At 40.9% G+C, this 17,104-nt stretch overlaps 1 protein-coding gene across 4 annotated transcripts in view; it reads right to left on the bottom strand.

Annotated features, from left to right (window-relative positions):
* ncoa2 (nuclear receptor coactivator 2) overlaps window positions 1–17,104 on the bottom strand; it is a 63,311-nt gene that overhangs the window by 38,348 nt on the left and 7,859 nt on the right. For 3 of the 4 annotated variants that reach the window (XM_086191003.1, XM_086191005.1, XM_086191006.1), the window contains exon 2: window positions 7,154–7,236. The exons of the other annotated variant lie outside the window; for it this stretch is intronic. The gene's annotated coding sequence lies outside the window, so the exon portion shown is untranslated. The remainder of the gene's footprint in view (window positions 1–7,153; window positions 7,237–17,104) is intronic. 4 annotated transcript variants of the gene reach the window in all.

Below are 17,104 nucleotides of genomic sequence, written 5' to 3'. Positions count from 1 at the left end.
AGATTGGGTGCCTTCGTCTCCTTGACATGGCAATAATGATGGGTCATTGTATGTTGAGACAAATAAGAGAGACTAGAAGTACGAGGCACGTCTCAATGACATTACAACAGCCAGCCAGACAGTCTGTGCAGGTTGGCAGGCCATTCCTTTCGGGGGGGGGGGGGGGGGGGGGGGGGGTAGTGGTGGTTCACATGGAAAGACTTAGCGAGGCACTTCTAATGCTAGGGAATGCTCCGGATCCCCTGGCAGCTGTGAACAGCCGGACACTGGTGTTCACACTTACTGTACTGAGCTATGCCACTGACTTAATTACCATCAATGATGACAAAGGGTCAGTTTCTCTTTCAGCAAAACTCCTACCAAGGACCTCCCTGATCACAGTAAGTCTGGAACTCACTATTCACTTTAAAGTTGTGTTTCCTCTATCGTCACACAAAATAATATCATTTTTTATGATTTTCCATAACAGGGGAAAGACAGTTAAAATTGTATTTGCGGATGTGACAGGGATTGAGTACAGAACGCTAACTGTGCTTTGAAGGGTACGGACTAAACCATGTTCGCACTACCGAATACCAATTGACGCACGATCAAACTGCATCGGTCATACGTCTAACTTGCAGGGACGCCTCGCGAAACATAATTTGAAAGATGAACATTGCATGGTTTTGAGCTAGCCTAAGAGTAAGTCTCCTGTAATGTTAGCTAGTAGTGCTAGCAGTGCACCTGTAGCTACTGTGAGCAGTGACAAATTACCTGCAGCCAGTATTTCAGATGAGGATGACTGCAGCACGGCATTAACCTCTCAATTGCTGTTACAGGTAATTCACTAGCATGTCATTTACTGTATTTAGGTATAAGTTGCTTGGCATTTTATAGTACAAAAGTTAGTTAAACTAATAAAGGAAATTCATTCAGCAGGTTGGATTTTTTAATTGAAAAAAATTAAAAGAAAGGAAAAAAAGCTAGTTACCTGTCGCGTATTAGTTCTAATATTTACTGTATACCACAAGCACGCCACAGCTCTTTGACAACTTCCTTTCTATTCCTTTTTAGGATTGTGAAGCATAGAATGTATGAATGACAAATGAATTGCAATCATTATGGCAAGCAAGTTTTCATAGTTTCCAATTGATCTAATAAATACAAAGGAATTTGTCTTCAGGGGGTAAACTTCTAATCTGAAACACAGTTAAGAGAATGAGTAATATTCAACTCTGACATTTCAAGACGAGGCCTGTGCTGACTGGCTGTCAGGCTGTATATTAATGCCTGATAACAGTAGTTTTCCCCACACTGATATTAAAGTTGTGACTTTATCATGGATTTGGGTGTCAAACTCTGCTGTGAGCAACAAAGGAGCAGTTCATGTTAAATTTTGTTGGTTTATTTAAGATAAATTAATTTTAAACAGAACTGTCATTTTGTTGCATCAAGCTCTGATCTAAAGCCCCTAATATACCCAAATACAAGATGTTAAAGTGCTCCCACATTTCACAGGGACACTATGATGTAATCACCCCCCCCCCCCCCCCCCCCCCCGCCTCTGGCAATCAAATAATTTCTCTGCGATCTCAAGTACCCAGGATTGAGATTGGTTGGTAGGATTAGCTACCATTTAGACAATGTAGTCACCTTCAGGCCATGGCAGCACAGTTGTGGTGGATGGCACAGCTGACAGCATAGCGCACCCCCCACCCCACCACCACCACCATATACTGACATCTACTTATACACCTGTGATGCGGGCGCTTAAGTGGGTCAATAAAAACACTCCCTCATTATACAGCACAGTGATTTGGGATTATTCCAAACAGAATCAACTATCTTTGCAGTTCACTGAATAGTCAGCTTGTGTATTTCATTTGTGTGTTGAGACATATGCTCCATCATTCCCTGCAAGCTGCTAGAGGTCAGCTACAGAGAGTGAGAAATGAGTGTGTGGCTAAAAGGATAGTTTAGATTCAAGGAAGAAGTGAATGAAAGCCATCATGCAGCTTTGTTTTAGAGCTCTGGGGTCTGAAGGGTATCACAGGCCACAGCAGACCCTCATTACACAAAGAAAACAGTCAGATTAACTAAACTTTCAAGAGAGCCAGGCAAATTAGGATGAGAGCCTTGTACATAAACAGCCATGGCACATTTTATAATTGAAATATCATCCACAATGTACAGATAAGAACTGCTAACTGTTACTGGCAAAGCACTGGGAACGTATAAAGTGAAGACCTGACTGGAAATGATACCGGCGCCACGTGGATAATTTGAGTAGTTAACCTTTAATGCAACTGTTTTGCTACTTTGATGTTGTGATGGGCCAAGTTTCTCATCACACGAGGGTACTAAACACCTTGAACCCCTCTCGCTGTCTCACCCGCCCAAATGCTCGTGCAAAAATATTATATAAGTGTATACTTGTGAGCTCACAATTTCGCCCTGCCAGAGTAAAGTCAACAATTCATTACAGGTTTTCATCTTCATCGAGGCCCGTCTCGGTGACTGACTCAGAGGGCCAAAGGAGGGTTATGTTATTAAAGTACCAACCGCAACACTGCCACAGCAGCAAAAATCCAAGGATGTTCCAGGAATTTAACGCTCTCATACATCGGGACAACATAAAACATTTGGTAATCTGTGAAACAGTCGTTAAGATTCATCTCAACCGTCTATAAATCACACAATACCCATGGAATTAAAGATCATTTGACCAAATGGGAGGACACACTTTCTAACACATGTAGAACTTTAAGAAAATCAATTGACTTTGAAAGCATTAGGTGCACTTGAGGGAAGTAATCCTGTCATTGTGTCATTGCTTATATCTTAGGTATCACGAGAGCAGACACTCCAGGACAGAGCTGGAGCCAACAAGTCTGGCTGGGGAGGAACGCCGAGACAACAAAGAGCTGCTGCCTTGATTTCTGGAGACAATTTTACCTCCTGTCGAACCATGCTGGTACAACCTGTGCATGGCACGCTGCATCGCACTACAATAAACACCTTGGTTGCTCAACAAATTTAACCTTTAAATGCACCTGTGAGGCCGCTTCAAGTGATATAAAATGCAACAGAGAGCAGACAGTGGTGGGCACATTTCCAAGTGTGGGGGCTGAGCGGTGATGCTGCAGCACACACATGCGATACAGCTGTAGGTCTCCACCTCTCTACAAGGTACCACTCTGCTGCTGTTCAAACTTTTATGCCCATCTTGATCGGACTCCTTGGGTTGTTTAAGTTTACAAATGTGGAGCTCATATTAATTTGAAAAGACACTACAGGAAGCTGAGAAACAGTTATAGATGATGTACAAGTCAGGAGCTGGCAGTCAACAGGAAATCAAGAGGAATACATGGATGTTTTAGGGTTTATGCTGAAGTCAATTCTAAGGGCGTTACTGCTATCATCTATATACAGAAATCTATCAACAAGGAATAATCCTGTTTAATTTATATTCATATTCCATATTATATCTCGTGTAATTTCATGGCACTAAAGTGGGATTAAATAACAATAACTTTTATTTTAAACATAGGTATCAATCCTGGCCACACATTTCAGAAACCAACATCGCTGACATCATTTAATGATAGTCTAATGTATCTACTTTTGTTATATAATTGCCTACATTTATGCAATACATGTTTTGTTCGTATCAACCACGTCTGTAAGACTTGGAAACACATTTCTATGACACAATTTTATTAAGCCAAAATATGGTCCTTTTTGGTCTTTTGGATATAAAACGACCAGCAAATACAATATTTTTTGCGACTGTACATTGGTTTGTTCCAACAATATCTGAACAACTTTCTGATCATTTTTTCCCCCCAAAAAATATTTCAGAGCAATGACGCCCTTTAAGTACCAGGGGCAGACAGGTTTTCGGTAAATTTGTGATTTTTTTTTTTTTTTTGGCAACTTAAAGGCAGCACAAACAAGTCACTGCACTCAGCTTTTAAGCTACTAAATTGTGTTCACCAGTTTGTCACAGCCTCCTGTGGCTGCTATGGATGGTTATGACATGTTATCGTTGTAAAACACATTGTAGCCACCTCATTTAAGCCCTCATAACCCCACAAATCGAGCGGGGCCGCATACACCTAACAAAAAACACACAGTCCCCCTCCCCAGTTATAGTATGATGCAGGGAAATAACATCAGTGTGTGACTGCCAAGGGGGAGAGGGCATGTGCCAGTCCTGTAATCATGATGTTAGCAGAGCTTTGATTATAGAGGCACACCTAGCGCGCCTTGAGCTCAGAGTGATGGGCATGACTTTGCATTTAACAGCAGCAAAAGCTGTTGAGGAAGTGTTTGAAGTCTCCTGCACTATAATAATGAGGGCCCTTCCAGAGAGCACAAAAACCTCTGTGGGGCACAGAACAATGTCCGTAGATGTAGTGTGCAATCTGTCCTCACATGGCTTTTTGGCACAACAGGAGACAAACGAAATAAAAGAGTGCTCCGATGAAAAAAAGTGCTTCTTATGATTCCCTTTGCCTCATTTGAGGAGGGAATTGCGATAGGGGAGGGGCCCATAGGAATTATGTCTTCTCATTTTACATCTCAATATTTGCAAGGCTGAGGGGAAACACAGAGAGCCAAAATACACACAGAAACATGTTGGGGCTGAGTCAGATGGTATTAAAAACAAACATGTATTTAAAATCAATTTGAGTGACTTGGTAGGGGGTCCTCAGTGAACCCCGGCCTTGCTGACAGCTGCTGTTACCTTGAACCAGGCCTTCTGATAGAAGCCGTGGGTCAAGGCAGAGGTGCAGGGAGGGGGAAGGAGGAATGTGATAATAGAGGGAAAAGAGATTAAACCTTGAATGTTGATTTTAACCAAAAGGAGTCAGCTCAGTCACAAGCTAGCATGGTAAATGAGAGATCAGAATATGAGACAGCTGAGGGAAGAATAAATGGTATATGAAACTTCTTCAATTACCGGTGGGCAAACATGCAAGAACATCCCTGTTTGACAGCAAATACTGGAAACATATTTGTTGCATATCTCTACAACTACTCACAAAATTTAAGACAAACATGGCTGCATGACAATCTACATCTCATCAAAATTAGCCTTTTTTTTTTTTTACCTAGTTAATACCTTTTACTTCATGTAGCAAGAGGGGTTCAATGGCAAGCTTAAATCCATCATACTGTTCCAATTAACTAGACTAGATTTTCCTTTAAAACAGTGGCAATCTAGTAGGGAATCTAGGGAGAGACAGAGAGACAGACAGAGACTTTCCTATTTGTCTTGAATGCAATGCGCCATGAAAACGTGATTAAGTCACGCCCCACAGCTTTTACAACAGAGAGCAGCAACGGCGGGTAAAAGCAGTCAAAAGTGTCGCTACACTTTTCAAAAATGGATGGAAACAATACCTGCAGTGACCTTTGGAATGACATGGCTTTTCAGGATAATGTATCTAAGTTGTGGGAGCACCAGAAAAACATCAAATATATACTTAAAGGTCGACGATTGCACATTCTGGTAGCCAAGCTGACCTCAAAGCGTCCAATTGTTACATTAGCTGGTAGAAGCAGTAGCGTGCCGGCAGCTAGCCTGAGCAGTGGCACTTTGCCTGCAACCAGCAAGCTCGACCCCAAAGATGACTATGACACGGCATCTCACAAGTATCGTTCCAGGTGCTAAATGATCCTGACGTTTGCTTTGTTTTGGATATGCCAGTGTGCTTTGTTATTGTCTTGGCTAACATTAATTTGGTGAATTTCAGTAATACTAAACAAAACACATGTGTGAAGTTTTAAACTTTGGACTTTTTCCCCTAACAAACAACAACTTCCCAAAAAAAAGGTACAGTTGAGTATCAGTAAGGAATTTCAGAAACGAGTTAAAAATGTAAACATTACCGCATTAGTTCAGCTCTAAACGGTATCCAACTTTAGTCACAACAGCACTACAAATAACAACACCTACCTCAAACAGATTCAGTAAAAACTGAACGTTACAAACACCATGTAGGGAGAATTTGTTGCAGACGTGTTATACTATACTGTATTATCTAGGTGTAAATATGTTATTTACAAGTGTGTCTGACACAACCATACCAAAGAGGCCAATGTTGGTATGCTTGTTACTAAGCTCCAGTGAAAAGCGTGTCCACTCTAGAATCACAGGAAGGTAATGGCTGTAAAGTGCTGGAGTCCAACCAAGAGCCAGCTCCCCCTTTGCTGAAAGCTGATCATGCTCATGAATCTTTAACACTAGCAGTCACTTCAGGATGTCGCAGGATGGGAAGGGGAGGGCTTTCAGGATAATAAGCACACAGCAGTGGAGTTTGGCCGTCATGAGAGATACACATAGGAGACGGGGAGATGCAATCAGTGGAGGAAGACACACAGAGTCAAAGGATGGGGAAATTGATTAACTGGTATAAACAACCACCTCTCCACAACAATCTAGTCATCAATTCAACTGTGGCTGATGTCGTAGCTGGAGGGTAGAAACTGACGTCACTCTGGAAATCAAGCTTCTATCTACTCAGTGAGCTGATCTATATGTACGGGTGGCTAGTTTTTAAATTGATCAACGCTACCATATTTTGCTTCACTCGTGTGCTCTCGTATGCCAGCAAAAACACACACCATTGCATCCTACTCACAGCTTCCGTGAGCAGGTGAAGTGTTGGAGCCAGCCAGCCCTTTCAATTAATGATACCGACACTCACTGTTTGATGCTAATAAAATAAATGCATCAATTTGCATTTTCAGGTGCTGTGTGCTTTAAAAATGCTGCTGTTAGTGTAAAACCACTTATAAAAACCTGACATCTCTCAACTATTAACATACAAAACACTTCAGAAGGCTATAGGACATTACATTAAGCTCACAATTTATCTGCAAGCCAGATACTTGTGCATTAAATCAGATGTATTATGTAGGAAATTGGATTAATACTGCCTAGAAGAGTTACGGCCTCACAGATATTTGCCTCTACAGCCAGTCCAGTTTATGTAATGTAGTGCAAACATGAAGGAATTTAATAAAAGGTTTTGAGTTTATTATTTGATGAGGAGCTCATCATCATTCCCTCAAGGTGTTAGTGAGATGGCATCGACTAAAAGCTGAAAAAGGTTTACTTTGGGTTGCAAAAATGACAGCTTGCTGCGGCGATGCTTCTCACCTTTGTTTCAGTCCAGTGAGTCCCTCAGGCCATTTCTGCAAGACGGTAAAGCTAGGAAACCTTTGAGCCTCATCCACTTCTCCCTGCATCAAAATTGATATATACAGTGCATCGAGTCAATTGGCACAATTATCATCACAAAGATATGACAGTGTAAAGCTAAGGCATGCTTTAAGATTGAGGCTAGTGGTGGAGATTGTAAAACTTTTATCGATACTGATAAAATTACGACTGCTTAACGGTGACAGTCTTTATCGATATATCATTTGGTGCAAAAAGCGGCAATAAATCCTTAGCAATCCTGCAACGGAGGATCGCTCACGTTTTGTCTTACAAGATAGTAACTTACAACATAAATGGCACCTCATCTTCTAACCAAGCAACTGACTAATCCCCAGTAAAATGATCATGATGCACAAAAACACAACACTACACACATTCCACATCTCATAATAATGATAGGATCCTCTTTTCTTGATGTTTTAGTCCCCGCAGGCAAGTTTACAGCTTATTGAGTTTTTTGGTTTTGAGAAAATTTGTAGTCCATAGGGAGTCAGGTCTCAGTAGAACTCCTAATGGTATCCTCTATGCAACGAACAGTGATATTCCTACTATGGTATTCAACTGATGAGAAGTATCAGTTTCGAATTTAAATAAAAATTAATGGATGACTAGGAAGCCTCCCCAAAGCATCTGCGAGTGAACCCCCCCCCCCACACACACACACTAGATTCAAAAGGTTGGTGAGACTAAACAAAAACAATTTTCAAAAAAAATAAATGTCATAAACCATACATGAAACATAATTATTGGAAGGTGAGTTTCCCCAGTCGTAACTGTTTATGGGTTGTGTGGAAAAATCACGGGAAAAGCAGGTAAGCAGAGATTTAAGGACCATTTACTAGAATAAAAAGTGTATTTTAATATCTTGTGTGGAGTATTGCATTAGTAGTACCACAAGCCATTTGCTATTCTAATAGTATGTTAAGCTGAAGATGCCGTACAAAGTTGCTCACCCAGTGATTTTAAAAGCCAAAGCTATTCAGGTAATGTGTACTGTGCTTCAAGCCCGGAAGAAGTCATCTTATCTAGTGCTAACTGTTTGAATTACGTTAGCATGTTCTGCAAGTTAAGTGTCTAAGGGGGTCTTTTCAACTCCTTGGGGACCTCAAAGCCTATTACATCGTGGAACACAGTGTGCCTTTTTAATCACGCCGCACAATTAATTAGACGGGAGAAAAGTTTCAATTTAAAGTCATATTCCCTTTTGGATAATTAGAAAATACAACTAGCAACTCAAAATAGGATTCTGCTAAGAGGACTATGTTGAAAAATGCTTCAAGTGAACGGTTTCTGTACATGCAGTCTTAATGCAAGCGGCCCGTCTTGGCCTGAGTGAGTTCTCTCAAATACCTGCCAAGTGAGCCAGCTGAAGAATGCACTCACGTGATGTCATGTGCTGACATAACTGGAGAGTAAACCATTTCCCTCGTGAACCCTGCTCACGTCCAATGCAAGAAGCAATGTGGAACCATGGTATTTATTATTTTGGATGCTGTATATCTGTGATGAGTCAGGGGATCAACAAAGAAGGCGCTCAAATGTCCGCTCACTGATATAAATGTTGATACACACACTCTCACTCCTTCCTTTGCCTGCTAACAGCTAACGTCTTCAATGTTATGGTCGAACTGAAGTTTGTTAAGCCATTTTACTTTGCAGTATTTCTAAATTCCACCTTCCTCTTTTTCCTTTCTTGCGTGGCTTTAAGTTCTCATCCTCTGGAGGAATTTCCTCTGAGCTTTAATGCTGTCACATGCTCACATCCAGCCCGACCCTTGATCTCTGGACTGGGCAACAGAATAAGGCAGGGCGTGAAAATACTCCACTGAACTAGTTTACAAGGTGGCATGTTTTAAAAACTGAATCAAAAGGGATTGATCTGAACATTGAGGTATTACCAGGATCTAAACAGAAATAAATAAAACAGTAATTTTCCTCTGAGAACATCAGACTGAAGCTTGAATTTAGTTTCCAGGCAAATTTGGGGAGTCCTGGAACATTTGTAAAGATGGAAGTGTGCATTAGGTATTTTTTTTAAGTTTCTGTCAATTTGGAGAGAAAAATACCTGCATCGTGCCATCGCAGATCGCAGTATAACCATGTTATGGATGGCTTTAACTGCTCTTTAGTCAAAGCAAGCATTGGAGAGTTGCATGCTGTCTGGAGACAAAGTTTGGGAATATCCGTGAAGACCCTTTTGTTGGTCAGTCATATGAGATAAAGTTTCACTACGTCAGCGCTTATTTCATAAGGGGGTTCCACCTCCCGTTCTGACCATTTGACCTTTTCTAGAAAAGACAAAAAACTAGCTTGTGCAAATTTTTAAAAAAATTATTGCACAAATTTAGCCATTTCTGTAAGTCTTTTCTCATGCGATTCTTCAAAAATCGGCATCAAAATAACTTGATGGAAACTTACAGGACCAACGATGATACTCACTCACTCATCACAGAACATAAAGAAGAAATACTGGGGGGGCATCTGTACATCCAGTACAACCCCTTCAGCCCCTGTCATCCATCCAGTACGAGCCATCTATCAGACATTAAACCAGCCGTGCCGTGCCAACACCTCCTGTGATATTAGAGGTGGGTACACGCTGACAAAATTAGTGGTGTGACCCATGACCAGCGGTGAGTCACACCAGAGCTATGCGTGCACAGATGCCTGCATGCATAGAGTCCAAATCATGCAGATACACTGAAGAGGAAGACCTCCAGAGGAAAAAAAGGCTGCATTCTGTTGAGACACAGGCAGCGCTCCATCTCTGAAGAGCTATTCTCCTTGGCGCTAGAGTGTTGAGTAACATATGGTGTCACGTTAACAAAAACACACATATCGCAGCCAGATTTGCTACTGAACTTCAAAAGAAACATGTGCTGCGTTAGCCTGCATGCTGACTGCAATCAATACTTGTAAGTAAAGAAAATGCTCTTTTCAAGTTGAGACAGAAATATGGAAAGTTATAAAAACAGCTGAAGGCAGAGAAATACACCCGCTACAGACTCGCACCTTCACATTCTTCAACCTTGACACTGGCTCATGGGCGAGCGAGCGAACCTCATGGCCAATACCACTCTCACAATCCGACCATCTGTTGGTGTTTAAAACGAGGTCAAAGATCATCAGATTAAAAGTTCAAGCTCCTTTTGCAGCCAATTAAACTAGCAAGAGAAAGTTAGTGTTACAGTTTGGCTAAATGAAAAATGAAGAAAGAAACCATTTGTGACCTGAAATAGCTGAATGTACAACAGATTACACGTATGAGGTCAAAGTTTGAATGTTGTACATTTCCATTGACACAACTGGCATTTGAGCTCAAGTGACAATGAGAGGTGAGCGGAAATGTTGCCTTGAGCCTAACCTTGGGGGTGCTTGTCGTAATCCCTCCTTTATCCCAGAGTTGGTGATGGGCTCTTTCTGAGTGAAAGGCATTTGACACCCAGGCTTGGCTAACAATGCTAATGAGCCGGCAAATCAGCCTCAAATAGGACAAAGAGTAGAGGGTTCATGTGCCAGAAATTGACCATAATGGACAGGTCAGTGAGGGGCTAAACGCCAATGGAGCCGCTACTGGGGACACTCTGAATGACCCACTAATGGCCTTTGATTCAATAAGCACAAAGGTTGTTGTCTAACCTAATGAAAACACCTGGCCTTTTAGCCCTGGACAAGTCATGCTAAGGTTCGGTCAAGATCCCCTGAACATCAGTTAAAATAGTAGTTTTCTATCTGAGGGGTCTCAAAAGGAGCAATTATAAACATGGGGTTAGATAAATCACATAATTTTTTTTTTTTAGCCAAGGAAAATTTTCATCATGTGTCTCAAAACAGGTATACAAAAGTGGATGTTTCACCACTAATGAGGTTTGTAACAGTTGAAGTGAATTATAAGCACATAGGAGAAATTCTAACTCCAGAGTAGCTACACTTGCTATAAAAATATTCAAATTTACAGCATAGGTAATGTGTTAGGATGCCCCAGACAGGCCCTGGATATCAATTTCATCTCGGTGCATTTTGTACAGAGCAGCAAGGCATAATATAACAGTGCAAGACTGTAAAATGAGCAATAATATCCTCCCTTAAAATACCACACGAGTGATTTATCACATTTTAACCAGTACCTTATAGAGTATCAATAAATACAACATGATGTTAAGATTATAATGCTTCAAATTCTCCCAGCTACTGACCCTGGTTTAATAACATGGTCATTTCCATGTGTAAACACATCTACATGAAAAGCAGACCAACAGGTCTTTCTGCTTCCCAACCCATTTCACCTGATTGACACAAACCAGTGTCCTAAATCTATTAGAAATAAACAACTTTTCATTTGAGCAATACTGACTGTGTTCCTGATAGCATCAGCAGAACCAGACGTGCTCAGAACCAGAGGGACGGTACACACAAATGTGTAAAGCAGCTTCTCCACCAACTGGTAGCAACCTGAATTTTCCATCCAGCGAAAGTTGAGGACGGTGTCTGACACTTGAGGTCTCTAGCGAGCTGTGTGGACGGTAAAAGATAACGTGGAAACACTGGAGACCACTTGATTATTGCATAAGACACAGGTGGGCTACTACTGCAGCTGCTGCAAATGTTTTTATTGACTGGAGACCTCAAATAAAAGGGAATCCGCAAAACCACATGGTGGTCAACTGAGGAGGTGCAGATGTTCCTGTTTTGGTTGTCGGCAAAAGAACTCAATGATGGAGCAATATGGACTGTAAAGAACTACCAAGAAGAGTGCAGGACCACTTTGCTCTATTTTACTGGTTGTAAACACACCAGTGCTGCAGCTTGATTGGGGGTATTGATTTTTGGCCTTTCACCAGCACGTTGCTTCCTGTATACAATGCAAGAACGAGAATTTTGTCCCTGGTCAGTTTGCAAACAGTGGGCTTGCACTGGAAGTCTCTGAACTGTTGTTGTGCGTTCAAAAATATCACTGCAGTTTCTCATTGGGTTGCTGTGACAACCGGCTACTGTGAATGGGCACTATGTGCAGTGGAAAACAACATCCTGGTACCAAAAAGTGAATAGTCATGTTAACAACAGAAAGCAAACGTGTGTAGCCATGGAAATGGAGAGTCAAGACTACAACCTGTGTGCACAGATGTTTGAGTCAGGCTTTAAAGACAATTTGGAGCTCATCCTGTGACCATCTTCTTTTGGATGTCAATTGCTGATCTATTGTGCCTGTGTCCACCATCTTTTATTGCCTGTCACAGTTTGTAAGGAATCAGTTCCTGTGGAGGCCCCTGGGGCTGTACAGTGGAACAGGAGGGGGGATCAGCTGACACAACTATGTCACTTTTATCTGCTGAAGACTGAGACAATGTGACAGGACAGTGCTCAGCGTCACAGCAAAGGCACGCGTGTCCAGCAAGTCTGTACAACACTGAACTAATTTCAATGTGGAAGGATAAAGAAATCGATTCATAGTGTTTTTCTGCTCTGCTGAACCAATGTGTGAGCATGGTAATAATCTGCGGAGAGAGGACGAGAAGGGGGATGACTTTAAACCCCAGCATTACCTGATTAAGAGTGCTGCTGCTCTGACAGTGGAACATGTAATTGGACCAGACAGGGCAAAGAGCAAAGTGAAGCAGCCTTCTCTCTCTCTCTCTCCTTCCATTTACATAGTCCCCTGTTGAAACACTCCGCATCAGCCAGGTCAGGCAGACCCTACAACTGAGGCTATTTAACCTTTACAGTCAATAGTCCAAATTCCATCCAAATATCAACCCCGATCCACAACAGAGCCAGACAATTTTTTTTAATGCCCTCAATTATTTTGTCCATTTTAAACTTGCACCTTAAAACGCAGTGTTTAATCGGCAATCAATTAATGGAGATTCAGCTATATTGGATATCATCTCATTGGCTTTGCCTTCTCGTTCTCATACTACATGATGCCATCACCCCACAGGTCACAATCACATCTCTACAACCTCCCTGTAAAACGCTTTATTGAGCACCAATCCTGTTTTGGAAGCCAACAGGTGCTGAGCAATAATTAAGTACTACTTCATAATAAACAGGGAATACCTGCAAATTATTCATTGTGCCAACTAAAAAGGCACTTTTCTAGCAAACCACCATCTGACCACGCATGCAACAAACTCTACCAGACCAAACAGGACTATGGTCTTCATATCAGATACAGCAGTGACATCCACCTGACTGGTTACCACGGACCGTTCATCAAAATGGGCCCTGACATCCATAATGAACTGGTACACTTTCTCCCGATGATGATGATAATGATGATGCTGTGTGTCATATGTATTTCCGATTGTAAATTAATCGTTTAATACATTTCATGGTGCCGTTTCCTTTCCTTTATTTTTTACCAATACCACAAATAAATACCACAAAATGATGTGGGGTACATCAATAGGTATTATTACCGTAATTAAAACAGTAGTTGATGCTAACAGAGGCGCAAACAGCCAGTGGTAGCAACACAAAAAGTGATACAGTGTTTCTGAAATGGATGTGTTTTAATAGAAAGACACATTAACATAAGTAGATTGTGTGTTAAGAGATGATGTCAGTTAGTTGAGAGCTACAGAGGATGGAATCGTCCATCTTTGCTCACAGCATCTCGGCCTCATCTCCTTTCAGACGTGCATTTAACTACAGGCTTTGGACTTAATGAGGAATTAAAAAAGTATGAAAATGTGAAACTTGATGATCAGTCATCCCTATTGGTTATAACATGCCGCTAAGGCACACACTTGCTGGCTAGCCATGTTGTGCATCCCTAGTTTTAAGTGTGTATTGAATGCTCCCTGACTCTTAATGTACATGAAAAACAAAACAAAAAATAACTCTGAAAGCTGAAAGATTAAAAAAACAAATGTGTAATTTCACTGCTGTGTGGAGCAGACAAAGTAAAATAGTATCACAATATAAAATGGCGAGTAAACTCACAATCACATTAAAAAACTACTTTGACACCCGTGTGATTAACAGCATGAGCAGAAGGGTGACATATCCCAAGATCACTTGATATATTATTGAAGGTTCTAACAAACAAGTCATTGGTTTTTTTCTCTTATTTCCAAAATACAGACAAAGAAAGGGACAAAAGCCATAGAAGGAGAGGAGAAAACAAAAATAGAAACTAGAAGGAGGGAAGTAATCTCTAGTTTATTTCAAATTTCCTTTATTGGTTTCTTATGAGTAATTCTTTTTTATATTTTCAGTTGTGTTTTGTTGCCAGTTATAAATAGATGTTGGTTTAACAACCAGCCAATTGTGTGTTAATGTCTATTGTCTACTCGATCTTCCATTTACATGAAACATTTATCTACTTCCAAGTTTGGTTTCTAATATAAAATTAGACGACCGTAACAACGTCTCCAAATCTAAACTAGGCTGGAGATGTGCATGGTTAGCCTCCTGTTCCCCCATAATTCCCTCATATTTCTGGTGTACTGTACTTTCATTTAATTTTGAGTGTCATGAATAGTCTCGTGCTAAATTTCCAGGGGAATTCTTTCCAATAATTTGATTGTGTTTGGAAAAGTTTTTTTCCCAAAAATCATCCCATTTTGTCTCAAGTGTCCACATTTACCTTTGTTCCCTGTAGCATTTTAGAATTAGCTTATAAGTTACAGAATAAAGGAGGGGGGGGGGGGGGGCACAGACCTTCACCGGCCACATTGAGTTGTAACATACAGTCACTCCGTGTCAGTAACTGCAGCATCAATATACCATCATGGCTTATCTCCAGTATAATATTCTCTCCTATACAATCAGGAATGCCTTTGTTTCATACTCCAGCGCAAGATGAGAAAGGAGGTGGTTTTGTTTTGACGGCCCACTTCTTCAGGTGCCAAAACCACAAATCTCTGGAGCAGCCAACAGGCATGAATGGAAGCACTTCAGCATGCAAACAAACACATGAACAAAACAGACAGTTCGGCAGCTCTGTTGGAAATTAATTGAATTGTGTTGATTTTAGTGCTTGCTTACAAGAATTACAAATATGACCCAGTGCTCTGAGTTGGCATTAGTAACATAAATATACCCATAGATCCTGAAAAAGTAATGAGACGTGCATCATTTTCAACCATTTTACCAGAAGAACATACTTTTTAGCGTGGCAGGATGTGTGAATGGGTACTGATTTATTACTACCAACAGATCCTAGAGAATCCCCACCCTCATGAATTAAGCAATACTTGAGTAGTGAATTCCTGCCAGTGCTTGTCTACTGATGAATGAACACCAGGTGAAGTTTATTTGTCTAAACTGGTCAACCTCACAAAACAGAGTAAATAAAGAACCCCAACAATCTGAGCATTTAAAAAGATACAAGTTGTATTCGGCAAAGGCAATTCAATTTTTGCAGTCATTTGGTCAAATAAATCACAAGCAGATACGATCGTCTAAAATGAGGAAAAATACCTGTTCCTCCAACATTACTTGAGTGTATTTATTCAGGCAGGACAGTTTTTTAAGATATCATGTTGGATTTTAAAGTACATCATGTTCTGAAAGGGGACTGCGCATTCCCAGCTCTATCTCTTTACTCTGGGATTCCACTTGAGCAGCTTTGCATATTCACACTAAACAAATAATAAAAAAAAAACATCTGGAACTTGTCTTATATTGGCGCTTTCTCTTAAAATTCAATTCATAGTCTGTCCGAAACCAGCTGTTTTAGCATCCGTCTCTTGAAGGAACCTATACCCTAAAGCTCAAACTCTGAGGACTTGAGCAGTAGTTCTGAGAAGTTTTGTTCCTAAATAAATAAATAATGTCTAATTTGAAAGTCGGACTAAAACTGAATATCTAATAAATACCGACTTGAATTGTACTTATGTCTCATCTAGATAATGACTTTGGGAATAAAAGAACTCCGGCACTTTATATGTTTCATTCGTCCCAAACTGGCCTGGTGTTGAGCCCAAACATGTCCCTTAAGTCCAGCTATGGTATTTTACATGCGAGTCATCATCAACTTTATGCAGTCACGATTTAAGGAATTCTCTGGGTTTCTTTGATTGTCCATCCACTGTTTATACTGCTCATCCTGCTGGAGGTTGTGCGGAGTCTGGGTGGAAGGCATGGCACACCTGGGGCAGGTCAGGGCAGACATACAGAGACAGACAACTTTTCACACTCATATTGTCACCTACGGGGAACGTAGGGTCCCCAATTAACTGAATTTGCAAGTTGAGTTTGCAAATTTGAAAGAGAGCACGCAAACTCCACCAAGAAAGGCCCCCAGCCAGCTAGGTCCTAACCACCACAATGCCACCTTCTTTAAGTGTCTTTGAATGCCAGTCCAGGGTTGTACGGGGACATCGCCGGTTAACTTGTTTTGGTTTGAGACAGAGAAGGTGAACCGGAAAGAATTATTGTGAATCTATAGTTGGGACAAACTCCCATCAATACGTTGATTTTTCCCCAGTTCTTCTATACTGGGATGGAGACAGCAGTCCAATTAATCCAGCTACAGTACTACAATAACAGCAACTGTACTTATGAAACCTACTGGCTGACTTTGAGAGGATGGGCTTGTCTGGATAGTCTGTGAGCGTCCTGTGCCTGAGTGGATGAGCGTATCTTCACTTAAGTACAAAATAAATTGTAGGAACTCTAGTATTTTTGGTCCGAAGCCTGAGCTTCTTAGTTCAGAGATCAGTTTTATACATATTTGCCTTGTTAGTTGAACATCTGGCAAAATTCAAATGAAGGAAATTTCCTTCAATTACTGAGCAAAGCTCTGCTTGATTACATGATAAGAATCCTGCTCCGTTCACCAAACCCTGATTTAGATGCAAAGCATGTTCGTTTATTTATATTAGTCGTTTTATTAATTTTTACAGCTCATTGTGGGAGTTAATGGGCCGTGATACAAGG

This window comes from Aulostomus chinensis, chromosome 21 (genome assembly GCF_037954235.1).
Source record: "Aulostomus chinensis isolate RoL2024-O1b breed Wild chromosome 21, RoL_Achi_v1.0, whole genome shotgun sequence".
Lineage (NCBI taxonomy): Eukaryota > Metazoa > Chordata > Actinopteri > Syngnathiformes > Aulostomidae > Aulostomus > Aulostomus chinensis.
The sequence above is the reverse complement of the archived record's forward strand: the minus strand, read 5'-3'. Positions and strand labels throughout refer to the sequence as shown.